Consider the following 23,076-nt stretch of genomic DNA (forward strand, 5'->3'; position numbering starts at 1 on the left):
CACGTTTTCACTGGCTCTTCTCCTAGTCATCTATTTTGTGATCTCTGCTTGTAATTACTAGCATCAGTCACTCTATACTTTTCCTCTCCACCTTGCCTTCTGCTTAGTACATTTGATTAGTACCCATGTTTTCTTTTCCATGCTGTATGTCATGGCTGGGGGAAGAACAACAAATAGGTTAGACTCTGCCTTAATCTAGAAAAATGGCTAAAAATAATTCTGCGCTCACCTACGGTACTTTTATTGCAATCAGTTTTGGCTTTGTTGCTAATCTCTCTCTATTGCTATTGCTCAATTCATGATTATTCCCTACATGGGCTTTTTAAGGGCAGCCATTCACTCACTGAGACTCCTGTTATTTCCTTAGGCCTAGATCATGTCTGAATTATTCTCTGGATGTTTTGGAATGTGATACTGTGGGATGCTCAGTATTTGCATCTCCCATTCACTTAAAAAAGGATTACAGGTGTCTTCAGCACCGCATAGGATCAGGCCCATTTCTGCTATCATTTACGCTAGCACTTTTATGGGTTTTAATGAGACCATTTTAATATTTTGCTATTTGTACTTCACACAGGGTGAAATTCACTCCATCTCCATTCAGCACCTTCTCTTAATGGCCACAGTCGGGTCAGTGGACCTAGTTGTTGTCCATACTAGCAAGGTACACCAGTTTAATTAAATAAATGTAGACGCCTATCTAGGTACCCCCTTGCAAATTCCAAATACAGGGAGATGCACTTGAACAGATTTCACCCTTGCTGAAAGCAGTTTAGTATAAGTCTGTAGCTTATTGAAGTTAGTTAACCTACTTTAAACAAAAGCAAAACTGGTTTAAGTGCATCTGTATTGGGGATTTGGATCAGTTTAATTAAATCACTTTCTAAAGTCTAGTAGGACAAGAAACTAGATTGACCACTGGTCTGATCTAGCATGGAATTTTCGGTGGTCTGATTAAGCCAAGCAGGTCCCTATTGGGCTGTTAATTTGCAAGAATCAGTCAATAAAGAAATGGAGACCAAATTCAAAAACTTATTTTTTGTCATTTCCTTGGATCTTCATGTGGAACGCCAATTAGTATTAGTGGAAGTTTCATGCAAATCAGATAAAAATAAATCTCTTGGTGACTAAAAGTGAAATTTTCTAGGTGACTGGTCCATGAAGTGGATTAAGCTCTGTTGCTTTTTGGAAGCTGAATATTAAATCTTTTTCATATTGTTGTTTATATGCACATAAAGTCCAGATAGCACAAGCAGTGGATCAATACAATATGAAATATGCATTTGACCAACAGAGTTGAATAACTACTTCAATGCCATTCTCGTCTATCAGGAACACAAGTTTTTTTTAAAACCAAAATAAACTCTCGACCCCACCTGCTAAATATGCACGTAACCCAATAAGTGGAAAGGCTGCAAAGGAAGGAATGTCCCCCAAGACTCTTATAATAAGAGGAACCTATTTCTCCACTACCTTTCATCTTATGTAATTGGAATGAAAAGTCACTGAAAATCCTCCTCGTGTAAGTGAATCAAGAATTCAGATTTGGTGTGATGTCCCCTTAGCACAAGTCTAAATTTTGACACTAGGCAGTGGAGAATCAGGTCCTACATTTTTAACTTTAAAGGAACTATGTTCAAACAATGCTAAAATTGTGACCAATAGCAGACAAGAAATGTTAAGTTAAGTGTTGATAATTCATCTGTGTTGCACACTTTTCAGCCCTTTTTCGGAGAGTCCTCTGAATCCCTCAATATTTCTTTTCTCCCCTTTAAATGCCTTGGGAGAAATATTGTTTCCTTAAGATTCGATCAGTACCACATCAGCATCAATTTTTGGGGAAAAAAAGTCTTCCTAATCTGCTGAAATTAGATGACATGCACAATAGATTGCACAGACCTTCCTCATGTGAGCATTTCTTTTCTTTCCTGTGTCATTTGATCATCAATGAAATAGATAACAATGTTGGTTCAAGCTGACTGAAAAACTAAAAAATAAAAAAAACCTCCCCAAATTTATTAGCAAGCTGAAAAAGTTCAACTTTAATATTTAAATTATCACAATTAGACTACACGTTTACCATCCTATTGAAAGAAGTGAGAACAATTAGCACTTCATGTTTAGAAATGAATGAAAGCTTAGATCGGGGTGGGCAAACTTTTTGGCCTGAGGGCCACATCTGGGAATAGAAATTGTATGGCGGGCCATGAATGCTCACAAAATTGGGGTTGGGGTGCGGGAGGGGGTAAAGTCTCTGGGTGTGTATGGGCTTTGGGGTGGGGCTGGGGATGTGGAGTTTGGGGTGCAGGAGGGTGCTCTGGGCTGGGAGAGAGGGGTTTGGAGGGTGCAAAGGGGATCAGGGCTGGGGCAGGGGTGCGGGAAGGGGTGCAGATCCTGGCTGGGGGTGCGGGCTCTGGGGGGGGCAGGGGATGAGAGGTTTGGGGTGCAGGAGGGTGCTCCAGCTAGGCTCGAGGGGTTTGGAGGGGGATCAGGGCAGGGGGTTGGTGTGTGCAGACTCCGAGAGGCGCTTACCTCAAGTGGCTCCTGGAAGCAGTGGCATGTCCCTTCTCTGGCTCCTATGCGGAGGCACGGCCAGGCGGCTCTGCGCGCTGCCCCATCTGCAGGCATCGCCCCTGCAGTTCCCATTGGAGCAAGGGAGGGGGGCCATTGGAATGTGTAGGAGTGGCCCCCGACCCAGCGCCCTGGCTAGAGCACCAGAGCAGGGCAAGCCCTAGACCCCACTTCCAGTGGAAGCTCGCGGGTCAGCTTAAAATGGCTTGCAGGCTGTAGTTTCCCCCCCCCCCCATCGGCTTTGATAGGAGCACAAATTGCAACTACTGGGAAAAAGTATCAATTCACTGGGCCAGCATGCCACTGCTTGACCTTTCTTAAGCATGAAACAGTGTTTCCTCCTTTTCTATAGCATTCTATAGAATGCTTCTGTGACAGATCTGGCAATTTCATACAATATATCCTAGACAAACTTTATTGAATTAGTTTTAAATATCTTAGAAGCTCCTTGTATTAAAAATGTAAATCTTTATATATTATTGTGGGAGAGTATGTAACATCTCTGGGGATGGGAGTGGGGACTTGACTAATGTAAACCCTGAGAAGTGTTATGAACTTCAAAGGACACATTTATACAATGGGCCAGACAAAAAGGAACATTTGGGATAAACAAAACTGAATGGGTTTCCTAGGAAGTACTCGGGGGGGGGGGGGGGGGGGCGTATGCAAATTTCCAGCTCTGGATTTACACTTTTGAAGGTACACTCTGAGGAGAAATCTATTACCTATGAATTACCTATTCCCAGGTCAAAGGCACAGGCTGTGTAAAGAAATGGCTCACAGATTCATGGGTGTTATGAACTTGGAACCACAGAAAAATCCTTGTGAGGTGTGAAGGACTGTTCACCTACCAGAACCCTCGTTGGAGTTGGGATTGTGACGGGTTCCCCCGGGATACCATCTGGAACTGGGGTGCTACTGAACCCCCCCGACACACCAGCCCGGGCTCCCACTCACCCTGTAATGCTGTGACAAGCTGCAGACACACTCCTGGTCTCACTCTTTCACCAGTACACAGGTAGGGATACACCCAGCTGTAGTAACATGCAGACAGGCTTTCTGACCAGCCCCTGCATGGGAAGGTTATACAGCTAGGGCACTTACCAGCTTTTCAAGTGCACACCCCCCCTGGAGGGTAAACCCAAAATCATATCATCTTGCACTGCACAGAGAACTCTACAGCGTAAACTCATTAAATTCACCCTCTCCCTCAATGTGGAGAGAGAGATGCAATAGCTTTCTGCCCCAAGTTATGATTTCCACACACTGGTTTTAGACAAAACAAAAACAAGTTTATTCACTACAAAAGATAGATTTTAAGTGATCGCAAACAGATCAAAACAGATTACTTAGCAAATAAACAAAATTGCAATCTAAGCTTAATATAATAAAGAGATTGGATATGAATAGCAAATTCTCACCCTAATTGTTGATTTTTAGACAGTTTGCAGAGCTTCTTGAGGGGCCAGCTGCACTTGCTTGCAACTTTAAAACCCCAGAAATTCCTCTCACAGGCTAGAAACCCCTCTAGCCTGGGTCCAACACTTCTCCCCTCTTCAGTCTTTATTCCTCAGGTCTTTCCAAGAGTCTCATTTAGGTGGGGAGTCAGTGCAGAACCACAATGATGTCACTCCCCTGCCTTAAATAGCTTTTGCATATGACGGGAACCCTTTCTCTCCAAACTTGGTTCCCGCACCTTTCAGTGGAAAAACACTGGTATTCCAAGATGGAGTCCAGTACCAGGTGACTTGGTCACATGTCCCTGTAGTGTCACAGCAGCCATGACTCAGAGGCTGTTTGTAGTGTCCTCAGGAAGGCTCCCCGGTGGGAGATTAGCTTCTAAGACCTATTGTCCTCCCTAATGGCCCTGCCCAGCCAGCCATCTAGACTGATTGTATTCTGCTTAGTGGCTGTTCCCCAGGTGTAAACGTATTTGTAATAGATGCATAGACAATATTCCTAACTTCTGATACCAAAATGCTACATGCATACAAATAGGATAATCCTATTCAGTGAATCATAACCTTTTCAATGATCTCTTACATGACCTATCTCGCATAAAATACATCATAGTTATATCCTAATATTACAATGAAGAATATGGGGCACAATGCCATAGGGATGATCACTGATAAGCTGCTTATAGTGTGTATGGGTTTTTATTTTTTAATACATTTTCTCTGTAATGCTTTAACTTAAGAATAAATGTGCTTGTTTACAAAGAACTGTAACTTAACTTTAGACAATTATGCTATTATAGCTTCTGAGGAGAAAGGAAAGCAGTCCGACTTGCTGGGGAATTCACAGTGTAGTCAGAGAACTATGTAGCCTGGATACACACCAATCAGGAGGGAGAAAGAGACATATCTCCTCCTAAGAAAAGTGATGGTGGGGAGCCAGATTCCTAAGAGTGGTTGCCCTTGGTGAACCATGGAGTTGTCCTGAACTAGGACATCTTCTACAATTCAAGAGTTGAACTCAGATCCATTACATAGCAATGATTATCACTTAATCACCAGCTGTGCCTTTATGCATTCCTCCTGTGGTAGAAGAGAAGGCTGAAGCCGTAAACAGTTTGGAATTGCTTGGCTTTTATAAGCTTGTGTCAATACCTTTAGCATTATTTATATGTAATTAATGGGCCTAGTGCAGTTAAACCAAGCATGAATTTGGTCTGTTTGTAGTATGAATCTAAGGATTCTTTTCCTGCTCTACCATCATGGACTGATTTTCTTCACTATGTGCATTATTTTTTCTTAAAGTAATAATTGCATTTGCTAAATGAGGGTTTTAATAGCCTCGGCAACAAATTGTACACATTAAGAGAGCAAGAGAGATGTACAGTAATTGAATTCCACTATTGACCATTGCATTAAGCTTTCTCAGCTATATTGAAATCTACTTGTTAGATATTGCAGCTTGCTGGATTCAATTCTCCCAGGAAAAAAAAATCAACAGGAGCAGTAACTAAAATGTTTTAGCTGGTTCTGGGAGAACATAGGGGATAACCCATTTTATGATGAGCAAGCACTTTTAAAACACAAATAGCTTGCCCAGTTTCAGGTTCGAAAGTTTGAAGTCAATGGAGAATTTTAAAGTGAGAAAAATTTAAAGAGAAACACACTGAATAACACTCCCTCTCTCTCTCTCTCTCTCTCTCTCAAACACACACACAAACACACACACACACACTCTACAATTGCAATAGGAAATATCAGCAGTACAGTAACTCCTCACTTAAAGTCGTCCAGGTTAACATTGTTACATTACTGATCAATTAGAGAACATGCTCATTTAAAGTTGCGCAAAGCTCCCTTATAATGTTGTTTGGCAGCCGCCTGCTTTGTCCGCTGCTTGCAGAAAGAGCAGCCTTTGGAGCTAGCTGGTGGGGGCTTGGAACCGGGTGGACCAGCAGCCCCCCTATCAGCTCCCTGCTCTCCTAAGTTCCCTGTGTGGCAGCTGCCCAGGAGGCTACCAATTGCTGGCAGTTCACCTGTCCCTCCCCCCACTGCCTTGTACTGCTCCTGCCCTCTGCCTTGAAGCTGCTCCCTGGAGCCTCCTGCTTGCTGGGGGGGGGGGGGGAGGGAAGAGGGGTGCTAATGTCAGGGTGTCCCTCTCCCCCCTGCTACTCCCCTTCCTGTAACTTATCTCCACAGAGAATGGGGGCGGGGCACGAGAGGGCTCAGGACAGAGGGAGCTTACTGGCAGCAGCTGCTATCTCAACTTGCTGATCTACTTAAAAAGGCAGTGTACTTAGAGTGAGATCAGCGTACTTAAAGGGGCAATGCGCGTCTCTCTCTCACACACACCCTGTGTGTGTCTTCTCTCTCTGCCATGCTGTCTCCCCTCCCTCCATTCATGCTACCTTGTAGAGTGTGAGGCTAAATTAACAACAATGTGTTAAACCTTGAGGGCTCAGCCGAGTGCTAGTTCATCATTTAGCAGTAAGGCATTCCCTGGGAAATATCCAACCCTCTGACTCCACCACCTCAACCGAGCTTCACAATCATCATTGCTGCGTACAGTATTAATTTTTTTGTTTAAAACTTATACTGTGTGTATGTGTGTGTGTGTGTTTATATATATATAGTCTTTTGTCTGGCAAAACACAATTCCCTAGAACCTAAGCCTCTCCCATTTACATTAATTCTTATGGAGAAATTGGATTCACTTAACATAGTTTTGCTTAAAGTAGCATTTTTCAAGAACATGGCTACAACATTAAGAGAGGAGTTACCATATCCTCCATTTATACTGTGTAGTACTTTTTCATCTATAGTGTTAGAAGTCATGTGTCTTGTATGCAGGGATATCATTTATTTGCAGGCTTTGCTGTGGTGTACATCACTAGTATCTGAGCATTCCCCAGCCATTAATGAATTTATCTTCTCTGCATCTCTGAGGGGAGGGTAAACCTTCAGTCCTCATTTTACAGAAGAGAAACTGAGGCACAGAGAGGTTGAAGTCAAGACTTTCAAAAACTTGTGTAGGTGCAAATAGTCAATTTGGGTGCCCATCGACAGGCCCAAGTGGGAGCTGGGTTCTCAGGTGATTTTGCATAGCCGGTATATGGCTGCTGATATGTGCTGTTATGGTTTGTTCTGCAGTCTGTGCACCCTGAAAACAAACAGCATAGTGCAGGGTAAAGCCCCTCCAGCCAAATACACACATCTGAGATGGTGACAGGATTATAGTGTTAGTATAGAGGAGGAGAGGCACAGGGATTAGGCTTTGGGCTAGATGAGGTGAGGGAGGGCGGAGTGAACTATGGGATGCAGACTGGGGCTGGGATGAAAAGGGAATTTAACAATGCCAGGATGGAGAGCTGCAGTTCACAATCTGACCATATTGTGTCTGTACATCATGAAGTGACTCAAGGGAATGAAGCAGTGGGCAAGGGATGATAGATGCTCTTGTTCACAGAAGAAGGCACCCTTGCCCTCTTAATCAATCTTTGCACACTGGAGGAATTTCTTCAATCATCACCTCTTGCTGAAATGCATCTACTTCTTGAAGAGAATGCACACACATTGAGCAACAACTCTTCAGGGTGGTGTAGGACTCAAGCAAAGAATACCATATCTATATCCTATTGCAGGGAACATTTTAGCGACAGGCAGAATGTAATTCCTCAGTGTGTAATATGCCCAAGACACCTGGTGCTGATGAATTTTTCTTGCCAAAATCCTCAGAGAGGTGAGGATCTTTAAATGACCACAAGTTGTCTGTCACTGGCTCAGAAGAAGAAAAGCATCACTATAATGCCCCCAAATATACGAAAAACCTAGGCAGGGTACTTTATAACTTTATTACAACACAATTTCAAAGTGTAGGGTTAAAGCAGTTTTTTACTTGGTTTAAATATTTGCAGGGTAAATTTGGGTGGCCAAATTGTGGTTAAACCAAGTTAACAGGTTTGACTAACTCTGTTCCTGGCTCACGATTTACTGGATCTAAGTATTTGACAGTTGAATGATCCCAGCTACCTATTAGAAAGACATACATTCAGTGGAGGTTGTCCTTGCTGCAGAACTACCAAGCAGTGGTAAGTCATTAAGTATGCTGTATATCTGTTACTGGAGGATTTTGAGAGTTGGTGGACTACCTCTCACTGTAGACGTCGCGTGGTCTGTGCCATCCTCTGCACTCGAGGAGCCTCCAAGGAAATACAAAAGGCTGAAAGAAGCAGTGTTAGCAATAGGTGTCAGATTTTGGATTAGGTATTAAGCTAGAGTTTAGTGGCTTTATCACCCCTTCTTGCTAATGGGGAAATATATTGGAAAAAAAATCTGTCCTTAAAAATCTGTTTAATCTGGACCTGCAAACACTAAAATACCTAACCATCATTGTATGATTATTATCAGGGGTCACTAAAAGTTGCAATTAAGGTTGTTCGGGTGCCTTGGCTGAACATTTCCACACCTTAACATGGTTGTATTTATTTTAAGTTTACCATCACAAATCCAGGAATTTCAATGAATGCTTGGTTTGGGGATAATTACAACATCTCTGCAATGTTTTTTACCCTGAAGTTATGGCTAGGTACTTCCACCCTTGACTCTTAGTGTAGTTTGTCTTGGATTTAGAAGGAAATTATTGTTGTCAAGACTTTCCCTTCACCTCACTTGGTCCCTGAAGTAGAAACCTTTTAAACCTTTTAATGGTTATGTATGATAAATGGAGAAATGACTATGTTCACGCCTACCTTCACAAAGGTGTACGTAAGCAATCACTTGACCAATTTCCCCTCTCTAGTGGTTTAGCATGAAGAGTATAATGGTAGAAAGATTCTTCCAATATATTTCAATTTGGGGTGAGCATACTGCCCCTGAAGCATATCTTTAGTGCTTGGGATACATTGGTAGAATTGTCTCTAAAGACAAATCTTTTTGCAAAACTCATTTCAGTGTCTGCCTCTCTAGATAAAAAAGACTCTCTCCCCCTGAAAACTAGTGTGGATCCAGTCAATTCTATGATAATCTCATCTGCTATTTATGAAAAAAGTCCTGTTGGATGTGCTCTGGGCCTCTGCTTTATTACCAAAATATGAAGTAAAACTGTAAGAAATTTAGAATGTAGGACAATATCCTAATCTCCTAGAGCTATAAAGAAAACGATGAGAACTAGAGCATGAATATGTAGTGGAATTTACTGAAAATGTAATCATTTTTATCATGTCTATTTAATCTCAATGTACCACATCACATAGCTCTTAACTTTACTTTACTTGCAGACAATAGATTAATGTTCTGAGTCATAGTATTTCAAAATTAAAAGAGGCTATGGGCTGAATGTTTATGGGAGATACAATATATTTCATGCCTGTTTTTCTTAGATTTCAGACAGCTGTGTGTGAGTAAAATTTTTCTGGCATCGGAGGCCTGTAGATGGCACACTTGTGCTGCAGTTAGGAGCAGTTCCTAATGAGCTACTGAACTGGGGCTGGGGGATGGGAGAGAGAAACAGGGTTAGAGAAAGAAAAAGAGACTGAGAGGGAATTAAAAGAAAAGCTTTTCTTTTGGATTTTAAAGCTTGCTTCCCACAGAAGATTCCTTCACAACTTTTTAACCCCTGGACTTCAATGCAACAGTCATCTCAGGGGGAAGAGAGGCAGCAGTGAAAGCAATTTTTCACTAAAAGAGCTTGGAAAGCAAAGCTTGAAGCAGTGAATCAGTGTTACCAGCAGAGTGCAGGGTTCCCCACCACAATGGGTTTTGAGAAGCTTAATGGGGGCTGGGAGGAAAGGCTGTTCTTTGGTCTCTGTGTGCCCCCAAAGAGCACAAAGCTTGGAAATAGAACAAAATATGGCATGTTACACTAGGGTGGCCAGATGTCCTGATTTTATAGGGACAGTCCTGATTTTGGGGTCTTTTTCTTATATAGGCTCCTATTACTCCCCACCCCCATCCCAACTTTTCACATTTGCTGTCTGGTCACCCTCTGTTACACATATCTTAGTATAGATGTGGGTGGCAGGATTGTAGGAAGGGAATGTCTGAACGTAGATTAGAAGTGCAATGTGGCTACTACTGTTCACAGCATTGGGGTTGCCCTGCAGTGTTCCATCCTCAGCACTCATCAAAGGGAGTTTGAATAGCAAAGATCTGCAGTTTAGAGCAGTTTTTGGAGAGCTTTGTAGATTTTCAGGATGATATTTAAAAATAACATAAAATTTGCAATGGCCACTTTGAGGCTAATGGGGGCTGGGGAGGAGGGAGAGAGCAGAGACCCATTGGATGTATTACGTGCACAAATTATTTCCTGTCTACACTACACAATGGTAAAAAGTTACCAGCTTTTCTGAACCCTTTAGGATGTGCAAGTAATTTCCCTTTTAAATATTAAGGAGTTGCATGAGTAATAGAATTCCAGCCTCTACCTGACTCTAAAAGACTTAAAACCCATCATCCATGGATAATTAGTCTCCCCCAATTGCTTTTGAAAAAATGCTATTTATTTAAATCAGTGCTCAAACCACAGTGCCTGCCTCATGCTCCGATGGGTCTCAGCAGCACACAAGAATACACCTAAGGCAAAGAGACAAAGAGGCAGAATCTGTGGTACAGTAATTCCATTGAATTCAGTGGCGTTACTCCCGGTTTTCACCAGTGTAGGGGAAGTCAGAAACTGCTCTGATGTGTTTCAGATTATGCCTTGCCTTTAAAGCAAAATGAATTCACAGCTCAAGGTAAGAAAATATTCTTCTCTCCACCCAAATTATGTGCTAAAATATCCATATTTTGATTATCCATATTACCTTTTTAAGAATGTAAGAAACCAGATGTTATGAGCATGATTCTAATCTCAAATGGAGTAAAGCAGGTCTAACTCCACTGCAACCAATGGTATGACACCAGCATGCAATCTTTCAATGGTTGGAAAATGAAACCCTATATATCTTCAATTAGACTGTGTTCAGCAAGAGGAATCTGTTTTGCTCACACATTTTCAACGTGGTAAAGGACAACACAAAGGATAAGAAATGGTTACTTTGTATCAAGAGAAAAAAAATTAGGGAAGTATTTTTTCCCTAAAGATAAGTTTAAAATTAGCTAGTTCTATGGGGATGTTCAAGAACCAGTGTAATTATGAACAAGCTCTGCAGTGCTCTGCAATGTGCCGAATGCACCAGTTCAGAGAGAAAACTTCAACAGAGACTCAAGGACTGCTAGCAGCATGACGCACTATGGTTTTTAATTTAGTATTTCCCTCAGGATGGCATCATTTATCCCTGGTTCATCTTGACTAGCTACCGCCACAGGATCAACTCTGGCCCTAATCTTCATTTTAGTGAAAGTTAGAGAGTTTCTCTCTGTGTTAGGAGAAATCTGACCCAATTTTAAAGCTCCATGGGAGACGGAGGTAGGAGGCTTTTCTTACCCTGAGGCAGGTAGAAGGGCTGCTGACTGAAAGCTTTTTCAGATGCCAGGCAAAAAAAAATTATCCCAATCCACAGCTCAGTTGAGGGGAAAAAGATCTAACAACTGTAACTGGGTGATGTTTCATTAAAGTGCTAGTAAAGTCTGACATTCTTAATCCCATGGTTACTTCTACCACAGAACCACTGCCCCTGGCATAAACTCTCATACATGGGAAGGCTCAGAGGACAGGCCCAAATCAATCTATTAGAACATTAGCTTTTCTAGAGGCCAAAATCCATGGCTGACTTTGAATGAAGGAGGTTTTTCCTCTCTTTGGGAATATGTGATAGAAAATATTCATCGAGACCCATGCAGCATTGTGCTCTGCCTCAGATTTGTGCTGCTGGGGAAAAAGACCGCACATTAGTTCTGTGGGCAATTTTGCAGTATGGTAAGAAATAATATACTTTAAAACTTCTTCCCCCAACCCACTTTTCTTGGGTGGATTACTGAATACTGCATATTTTCCCACGAAAAGTTAAAACGAATGCTAAACTAATGCAAAATGTCTTAATCAGCCCACATTGTTGTTTCTTAAATCTTTTTGCTGTCATTTCAGCACATGGAATCTCCATGATAGACAAAACTGTCTAAACATACAAGGAAAAGAGGTCTATCTCTATCTAGGCACTTCTAGAACCCCCACCATTCTAGTGTCTGAAATTCAAACTAGGGGCCAAATGTGGCTTTCCATATTTATGCTTCTAAATCCTATTGGGATTATGTTGGAGTGTCACACACTCTTTACACCAAAATGGATCTAGTCTGATTTCCTGTATAACATAGGACATTCCTAAATTAATTCCTGTTTGAAGTAGAGCACATCGTTTAGAAACAGTCCAATCTTGATTTTAAAATGTCCAGTGATGGAGAATCCACCACAGCCCTTGGTAAATTGTTTGGATGGCTAATGATCCTTGCTGTTAAAAATGTGCATCCTATTTCAGCTTCCAGTAGTTGGATCTTGTTATACATTTGTTGATAGATTGGCAAGCCTTTAGAGGGGGAACAACATTTTGCCATATACTTATAATCTATGACGAAGTCACCCCTTAGCCTTCTTTTGGTTAAATTGAACAGATTGAGCTCCTGGAGTCTATCCCTCTAAGGCAGGTTGTCCAGTCATTCTTGTGGCTCTTCTCTGAACCCTGTCCAATTTATCATATCTTTCTTGAATTGTGGACACCAGAACTGGGCACAGTATTCTGGTAGCAGTCACACTAGTGCCAAATATAGAGGTAATATATTCTCTCTACTCTTACTTAAGATTCCCCTGTTTATACATTCAAGGATCACATTAACTGTTTTGGCCACAGCATGGCACTGGGAGCTCATGTTCAGCTGATTATCCACTGTGACCACCAAGTCCTTTTCAAGGTCACTGCTTCCCATGAAGGAGTCTCCCATTCTGAAAGCATGGCCTGCATTTTTTTGTTCCTACATGTTTACCTTCACATTTGGCTGTATTAAAACACATGTTGTTTGTTTGAACCCAGTTTACCCAATGAACCAGGTTGCTCTGTATCAGTGACCTGACCTCTTCATTATTTACCACTCCTCCAATCTTTGTCATCTGCAAACTTAATCAGCAATTAATTTTGTTTTTTTCCAAGTCATTGATAAAAATGTTAAATAGCATAGGACTACGACCCAATCCTTGTTGGATTCCACTAGCAACACTCCCACTTGGTGGTGATTCTCTGTTTACAATTGCATTTTGAGTTCTGTCAGCCAGCTTTTAATCCATTTACTGTGTGCCATGTTAATTTTGTATTTTTCTAGTTCATTAATCCAAATGTCGTGCAGTACCAAGTCAAATACCTTACAGAATTCTAAGTATATTACACCAACACTATTAACGTTATCAGTCAAACCTGTAATCTTATTTTTTAAAAGATACCAAGTTAGTTTGACAAGAACTGTTTTCCACATATACACGTTGAATGGCATTAATTAATACCTTCCTTTAATTCTTTATTAATGGAGTGCTATATCAGCCATTCTGTTATTTTGTCTGGGATCCATGTCAGGCTGACAAGCCTATAATTACTTAGGTCATCGCATTTACTCTTTTAAAATATAGGCATAACATTAGCTTACTTCCAGTTCTTTGGAACTTCCCCTGTTTTTCAAGACATATTAAAAATTGACATTAATGGCCCAGGGCTCCCTGGCCAGCTTTTTAAAAACAGTTGGATGCAAGTTATCCAGACCTGCTGATTTTAAAATGTCTAACATTACTATTTGCTGTTTAACATCCTCCTGAGTGATTGTTGGAATGGAAAATATCATCATTAGATGACATGACTGATAGAGATCAGAAAATTTTTTCAGACAAAGAATTTATTTGCCAAAAAATGCAGTTTTGGATGAACCCCCGCTGTTAGGAAATTTGGTAAATGTTTGGCAAAAAAATTTTCCAAGCTAGATTCACTGTTATACCAATAGAATTAAAACCAGCAGGATCTTATTAAGAGGGATAAGGCAAAGATGCCACATTTATTGTAAATATAATGATAAAGCAAAAGATAAAAGTAAACAACGTTGTTTTGACTACTTATTCCTATCACTACTTATTCCTTATACACACACACACACACATACATATATATATATATATTCATTCACACAATCATTCATTCAGGTTCTGTATAGGTGTTATAGTTACCAGCCTAGAAGTTGCTCATGCCAAGTTACTGGCCAGGTATCTTGGTCATGAGGATGGAGCCAAGTCTGTGTCAGGTGCACCTGATGCTACTGGAGATTGGCAGCAGAACCAGAGACTCAAAATCCTCAGTCTTGAGAGTCCATTCTTATAGGAATTAATTCCTATGTTAATCTATGGGAACTGTTTCATTCTGCTGTTGCTGACTCAATCAGCAGATGGCACATTCCTGGGCACATTCCTGGTGGCTCCAAACTGTCCAAAGTTTGTGTTTCTCATCCTTCCAGGTGATGGGGTGGATCCCAGTTTACCCTCTGGGGGTTCAGGTGGTCCACTTTACACATTCTTCGGCCAATGGATACTCCCTTTCTAGGCTGGCACCTCCCTAACCATTCATGTACATCAAGCATTCATCAACATACATTCCATATCTTAACCATATTTTAATTTACTGTCTCCACCACTTTCGGGGTGTGTGCTAATTCATTTGAGACTCCCGGCCCTTTAATCACAGAGGGTGGGGGTCTAGGAACCGTTGCTGTTACAATGAAGTGAAAGTCACTTAACGGCTTATAGTGTTTGTTTACATGGTATCAATTACTTCAAGAACAAAGTCAATTAACTTGTTTGTAAGTTTTACATAGTAATAAAGTATCTTTCACAGGATAGATAGAATCAGTGGTTTCTACAGACAGTAGTTTACAAGTTTTAACAGAAGACCCAAGAGATTTTTGTACTTGGTGAAACTGTTGGATTTTAAAGTGTGTGGGACAAATTATGAGAGGGTCACTGTCACTTGGGGGAATTACTGTTAGTACCTTCTTTAATATCCCTACATCACCAGGGGATTTAAATGTCATTCACAAAACCACCAGAGGAAAAGCTGCTGCTGCCCTTATATCCAAAAGTCCAATAGTTAGTGCAGTTACCTGGTATGTAGGAAACGCAGGTTCAGATACCACCTCCGAAACAAGGGCTTGTATTCAAGTCTCCCCATCTCACAGGAGGGCTCTAACTACAAGGCTATATAGGGTATTTGGTGGTGGGTTTCTTTCAATTTCTCCTGTGAAAGCCATTGGGAGGCAGTGACCATGAAATGGTCGAGTTCAGGATCCTGACACAAGGAAGAAAGGAGAGCAGCAGAATACGGACCCTGGACTTTAGAAAAGCAGACTTTGACTCCCTCAGAGAACAGATGGGCAGGATCCCCTGGGAGAATAACATGAAGGGCAAAGGGGTCCAGGAGAGCTGGCTGTATTTTAAAGAATCCTTATTGCGGTTGCAGGAACAAACCATCCCGATGTATAGAAAGAATAGTAAATATGGCAGGCGACCAGCTTGGCTAAACAGTGAATCCTTGCTGATCTTAAATGCAAAAAAGAAGCTTACAAGAAGTGGAAGATTGGACAAATGACCAGGGAGGAGTATAAAAATATTGCTCAGGCATGCAGGAGTGAAATCTGGAAGGCCAAATCATACTTGGAGTTGCTGTTAGCAAGAGATGTTAAGAGTAACAAGAAGGGTTTCTTCAGGTATGTTAGCAACAAGAAGAAAATCAAGGAAAGTGTGGGCCCCTTACTGAATGAGGGAGGCAACCTAGTGACCGAGGATGTGGAAAAAGCTAATGTACTCAATGATTTTTTTGCCTCTGTCTTCACGAACAAGGTCAGCTCCCAGATTGCTGCACTGGGCAGTACAGTATGGGGAGAAGGTGACCAGCCCTCTGTGGAGAAAGAAGTGGTTCGGGACTATTTAGAAAAACTGGACGTGCACAAGTCCATGGGGCCGGATGCACTGCATCCGAGGGTGCTAAAGGAGTTGGCGGGTGAGATTGCAGAGCCATTAGCCATTATTTTTGAAAACTCATGGCGATCGGGGGAGGTCCCAGATGACTGGAAAAAGGCTAATGTAGTGCCCATCTTTAAAAAAGGGAAGAAGGAGGATCCGGGGAACTACAGGCCAGTCAGCCTCACCTCAGTCCCTGGAAAAATCATGGAGCAGGTCCTCAAAGAATCAATTATGAAACACTTAGAGGAGAGGAAAGTGATCAGGAACAGTCAGCATGGATTCACGAAGGGGAAGTCGTGCCTGACTAACCTAATTGCCTTCTATGATGAGATGACTGGCTCTGTGGATGAGGGGAAAGCAGTGGATGTGTTATTCCTTGACTTTAGCAACGCTTTTGATACGGTCTCCCACAGTATTCTTGCCGCCAAGTTAAAGAAGTATGGGCTGGATGAATGGACTGTAAGGTGGATAGAAAGCTGGCTAGATCGTCCGGCTCAACGGGTAGTGATCAATGGCTCCATGTCTAGTTGGCAGCCGGTTTCAAGCGGAGTGCCCCAAGGATCGGTCCTGGGGCCAGTTTTGTTTAATAGCTTTATTAATGATCTGGAGGATGGTGTGGACTGCACTCTCAGCAAGTTTGCAGATGACACTAAACTAGGAGGCGTGGTAGATACACTAGAGGGTAGGGATCGGATACAGAGGGACCTAGACAAATTAGAGGATTGGGCCAAAAGAAACCCGATGAGGTTCAACAAGGACAAGTGCAGAGTCCTGCACTTAGGACGGAAGAATCCCATGCACTGCTACAGACTAGGGACCGAATGGCTAGGTAGCAGTTCTGCAGAAAAGGACCTAGGGGTCACAGTGGACGAGAAGCTGGATATGAGTCAACAGTGTGCTCTTGTTGCCAAGAAGGCTAACGGCATTTTGGACTGTATAAGTAGGGGCATTGCCAGCAGATCGAGGAACGTGATCGTTCCCCTTTATTTGACATTGGTGAGGCCTCATCTGGAATACTGTGTCCAGTTTTGGGCCCCACACTACAAGAAGGATGTGGAAAAATTGGAAAGAGTCCAACGGAGGGCAACAAAAATGATTAGGGGTCTGGAGCACATGACTTATGAGGAGAGGCTGAGGGAACTGGGATTGTTTAGTCTCCAGAAGAGAAGAATGAGGGGGGATTTGATAGCAGCCTTCAACTACCTGAAGGGGGGTTCCAAAGAGGATGGAGTTCGGCTGTTCTCAGTGGTGGCAGATGACAGAACAAGGAGCAATGGTCTCAAGTTGCAGTGCAGGAGGTCCAGGTTGGATATTAGGAAAAACTATTTCACTAGGAGGGTGGTGAAACACTGGAATGCGTTACCTAGGGAGGTGGTGGAATCTCCTTCCTTGGAGGTTTTTAAGGCCTGGCTTGACAAAGCCCTGGCTGGGATGATTTAGTTGGGAATTGGTCCTGCTTTGAGCAGGGGGTTGGACTAGATGACCTCTTGAGGTCCCTTCCAACCCTGATATTCTATGATTCTATGATTCTACTTTGAATAAATAATTAGTCATTGGCACAGAGACTAGAACCTAGGTGTCCCCTCCAACCTCCCAGGTCAATGCCCTAACCATCAGCTATAAAGTAATTTTCTCACTTGGTTGCTCTCCCTCACCTATTGAATATGCTAGTATTTTATACAAAATGGAACAGCTGCAAAAGGAAAGAGTGAGACCGACCTAGGGTGACCAGTTGTCCCAATTTTATAGGGACAGTCCCGATTTTTGGGTCTTTTTCTCATATTGACTCCTATTACTCTCCACCCCCTGTCCTGATTTTTCACATTTGCTGTCTGGTCACCCTAGACCGACCCATCCTGGAATAGCTAAAATCCCAGTTGTTAGGGCACTATCCTGGGAGGGATGAAACCTGCATTCAAATCCCCTCTGTGACAGGTTCCCCCCAGGGTGCCACCTGGAACTGGGGTACCACTGAGCCCACCTGACCCACCAGCCTGGACTCCCTTTACACTGAACTGCTGTGAGAGGCCCTCAAGCCCTCTCCAGCACACACACAGGTAGAGACACACCCAGCTGCAGGTACATATAGATGCTGAGATCAGCTCTGGATGGGAAGGCTTCAGCTAAGGAACTGCCCAGCATCCTCACCCTCACTCCGCGGAGGGTAAACCCAAAATTATACCGTCTTGCGCTGCACAGGGAGCTGTACAGTGTAAGCTCTTGAAATTTGCCCTCCTCCTTCAATGTGGAGAAGAATATACACAGCTTTCTGCCCCAAGTTATAACTCCCACACACACTGGTTTTAGACAAAGCAAAAATAAATTTAATAAATATAAAAGATAGATTTTAAGTAATTATAAGGGATAGCAAACAGATCAAGGCAGGTTATCTAGCAAATAAACAAAAATGCAATCTAAGCTTAATATACTAGAGAGATTGGATATGAGTAGCAAATTCTCACCCTAAATGATAATTTAAGATGGCTGCAGGCTCTTAAGGGGCAAGCTGCACCTGCTTGCAGCTTAAAATCCCCAGGTATTCCTTTCACAGGTTAGAAACCCCTCTAGCCTGGGTCCAGCACTTCCTCCACCCCCCCGTTCATTCCTTTTTCCTCAGATGTTTCCAAGAGTCTTCTTTGAGTGGGGAGTCAGTGAAGAACTACAATGATGTCACTCCCCTGCCTTAAATAGCTTTTGCATATGGCGGGAACCCTTTGTCTCCAAACTTGGTTCCCGCACCTTTCAGTGGAAAAACACTGGTACCAGGTGATATGGTCATTGCCCCTGTAGTGTCACAGCAGCCATGACTCAGAGGCTGTTTGTAGCATCCTCAGGAAGGCTCCCCAGTGGGAGATTAGCTTCTTCTAAGACCTGTTGTTCTCCCTAATGGTCCATTGACTTGAATGGGTCATTCCTAGCCAGCCATCTAGACTGACAGTTTTTTGCCTAGTGGGTGTTCTCCAAGTGTAAACACATTTGTAATAGATACATAGACAATATTCCTAACTTCAGATACCAAAATGATATATGCATAATCAAATTCAGTAAATCATAACCTTTTCAATGATATCTCATAATACCTATCTTGTATAAAATACATCATAGTTATGCCATACTCATATCACATTAATATTATTATGAGGAATATGGGGTATAGTGTTACACCCTCCTTCTCCTGTTTCATGAATCTGGGCCTTAATTTTCCCTTTTTTAAAATAAAAGTTAAATTCCCAAAGTTGAAATGAAACTTTTGTTCAACCCAAACTGATTTATTTTCTATTTTTCTGATTTTCAGTGAATCAAAAAATCAGTTATTTGCATTCATGGGAGCTTTAATAACTACAAAAAATAATAACTACAAAAATACAAAAACGACTAACTCTTTTCCAAATACAGAACAGAAATATTTGTTGAACATTTCTGCCTTTTCTGCATTATCATTGACAATTCTACCATTTCCATCTAGGAGTACACCCATACCATTATTAGGATTCTTTTTGTTCCTTATATCCATACTTAAAAAAATGTTTCCTTCTTATTTTCCTTAATTCCGCTGGTCTTTGATTTTTCCTTGTGCTTCCTTTATCAATTTTCTATAATTCCTAGCTTCTGATTTATATTCATTACTATCAACTTTCTCTTTCTTCCATTTGGTATGGGTTTTTTAAAGCTGCTTTTACTTCCTGTCTGAATCAGGATCCATGGCAGTTCCTGGACTCTCAGATGGAAGTCATGGTACCTTCTGCCATTTATGCATAGCCTGGAGGCTAAGGCCATTTGTCTCTAATGCAGATCTTGCAACATTCCATCCATGCCTTTGTCACTTCAAGGTTAGTAATGTGCTAATTGCCACGTGATGCAGCTTCCCACTTCCTGGTAGGGGGACCACAATAAGCTGCATGTAACATTGGCTACTGACTTCCTTTGCTCTCTTTGGTGCAATTCCAGATATTGGTTACCATCTTTCAAGCTCTGAATAGTCTGGTACAAGGGTATCTGAGAAAAACACTTCTGATCAATATTCCATTGTGACAGTGAATATTGTTTAGGTTACTCTTGTAAATTCCTGAGACAGAACTTCCCAGGACTAGATGGGAAGTGTTTTGGGTTTTTTTTGCAGAAGGTAGTTAGACTTTTGGAATTTCCTTCTATTCATGGGCCACAAGAACCTGAATTTGGCAGCCTTCAGGCAAGGAATATGTGTCTGGTTTTGCTGTTGGAAGGCTGCATCATTCCCATAAGTTGGATAACATGTAATATCAGCAGTGAAGAGGCAGAAACAATGATCATTTTATGCAACTCATTTTGGATCATTTCTACCATTTGGTTCTTTAAATACTTTTGTAAAACAGCACCTAATTCCAAGGGCTCTCGACTCCATATGCTGTGCATCACTACATAAAATTGAAACACCAAAAAATTTATTTTACTGTCATTGTTTCATTATCTCTCTGATTTTGGCCTCTGAGTGGAAGCTGTAATTGTAATTATAGGTTCCAGCAGAACTGCAGTGTGATGATGTAGCATAGGATTCAGGGAATGCGTGAAAAAGCAAGACCTTCCAATATTAGTATCAAGTAACCTCCTCTGCCCACAATTTTTGATAAGATAAATAATAGTACTGACCTTAGAGCTTGGCCTTAAACTTGAAACAGTACTGTTTCATTAGGCTCAGAGCAGGATAAGTTATTGGTAATGAATAATTTATTGGAATAATCTAGCTCTTTTCTGTTCATAGATCATCCAGTAAGAAATTTTGAGTTCCCCTCCCTAGTCGACTTAGCTTCTGATTGACTTTGCCATGTTATGCCTTGCCTTGAGTGGTGGGCTTCTTATTGTTTCAGCTATCACTAAACAAAGGGGCATTGAATAACTTCTTCCCTGTAACCTGAATGAAAGATGGTTGGTAAACCCATGGACTTTTACCTGGTCTATGTTTAATCTATAGATGAAAGACATGCTCGATAGGCGGTATTAACAACTTCAAACATAACAATATTATAAGACTACTTGTCTTCACTTTTAAAGTCCCTCTTGGCTCCCACTCTACCAGCAATGGTAGCAATGAATGTCCATTAGTCACTTTTTCAAACCATCTCCAACATCATTGTGGTTTCTTCCATGCCGTCCCTTATGCATGGAAGAAGCTCCACATAAAAATGTGCAAAGCCACCATATTGTCCTGTTTCAAATTTCTCTGTCTCATTATGTGTTTGTACAGTGCCTAGAACAATGGGGCCTCTAGGTTCTGCCACAATACAGACACCACCACATAATAAAGGAGTAGGCGGATTGCTGATCTCTGCCAAGTGACAGAGGATTTAATGTTTTGTGATCCTGACCCATAAAAAAGTTCTGTTTCTTTATGTCATTCTTTTATTAAGTGGTTCTCAAACTGTGGGTCAGGACCCCAAAGTGAGTCATGACCCCATTTTAATGGGGTTGTCAGGGCTGGCTTAGACTTGCTGGAGCCCAGGGCTAAAGCCAAAGCCCCACTGCCCGGGGCCGAAGCTGAAGCCTTAGCACCACCACTTGGGGCCAAAGCTGAAGACCTTGGGCTTCAGTCCTGGTTGGTGGGGCTCAGGCTTCAGCTTCGCACCCCCCTTCCCATGGGGCAGCAGGGCTTGGGCAGGCTCAGGCTTCGGTCCCTCCTCCTTGGTCATGTAGTAATTTTTGTTGTCAGAAGGGGGTTGCAGTGCAATGAAGTTTGAGAACCCCTGTTTTATTACATTAACTTTGGCATCCTGGCCAGATACCAATGGGAGTAGCTACATTCTGCCTGCTTGCCATTTCAGCTGGAAATATTTTTTCCCCATTTTAAACTGATATGTAATTTAACTGTGTGCTCTTAAACATCTGTCACATCCCATCCCAGAGGTGGCTGCACAGAATGAAGTGATCCCTATCTAATTTGTGTAAAGCATTTTGTGAAAAAAGGAACTGTATAAACGATAAGAATATAAGTTGTTCCTTACAAGAAAGTTTTAGTAACAACTATACTGAAAAAGGCACCATAACTTTGATGTTATAGTATGCTGTGAAGGCAAAATTATTTTTGAAAATGAAGGAAAAAAGCATTTATGGTCACGTTATCTTTGTTCTACAAACAAGATTTCTATTGCAGCAGGAATCCATGTTATATCTGTATTGAACCAATCACAGAAAGTAAAAGCACAATGATTCATGCACTCTAAAACATTTTCCATTCAATCACAAATTAATTTTTTATACATCCAGTATTATCAAAGTCAATGAGGTTCCAGTGTCGAATTGGAAAGTAGAATTTGGTGTTAATTTTTTAAGTCCTTCTCAGTGCTAGAGTAACATGTTTAAAATTTTCTTAATGTGGAGTTAGGAGGAATTCAGGAGCTCCACCATGCCTTGTGCAACAGGTGTCTTTCCACAACTTGAGAGGTCAATTCCAAAACCTCAGACATGATCAAATTATAGAAAATATAGATTTCAGAGTAGCAGCCGTGTTAGTCTGTATCCGCAAAAAGAAGAACAGGAGTACTTGTGGCACCTTAGAGACTAACAAATTTATTAGAGCATAAGCTTTCGTGGACTACAGCATATGCATCCGAAGAAGTGGGCTGTAGTCCACGAAAGCTTATGCTCTAATAAATTTGTTAGTCTCTAAGGTGCCACAAGTACTCCTGTTCTTCTTTTTGAGAAAATATAGAGTTCAGGTCCCCTTATCATTAGCATTACAATGCTGCAGAAAACTCAAATGTAGAAAAGCAGGAAATGTTGAGTTAAGGGGATACTTCTCACTCAACAGAAACACACAATTTTAACTTTGCCCCCTTTATTACCTGCCTGTGGAATCTGTTGTAATAATTATGGTGTAATAAATGGGACCAAAGCATTAAATATGTTATCATGACCTGTCACTGTTCAGAACGTGTCTCCCACATCCCCAAATATTTTGAATCAGAAATTTCAATGATTTCTACCAATAGTGTTTGGTGAAGTCTAAACATCCCCCACTCATCAAAAATGGTTGTTACGTTTCATACTTAACTATGAAAAGTAAAACATTCCAAGGAAAAAACCGTCATGAAACTTGAGTTAAAGTTCAAAATGTGTATCCATAATTAAGGGGCAGAATACCTTAAAAGACGATTGCAG

This window comes from Chrysemys picta, chromosome 8 (genome assembly GCF_011386835.1).
Source record: "Chrysemys picta bellii isolate R12L10 chromosome 8, ASM1138683v2, whole genome shotgun sequence".
Taxonomy (NCBI): Eukaryota; Metazoa; Chordata; order Testudines; family Emydidae; genus Chrysemys; species Chrysemys picta.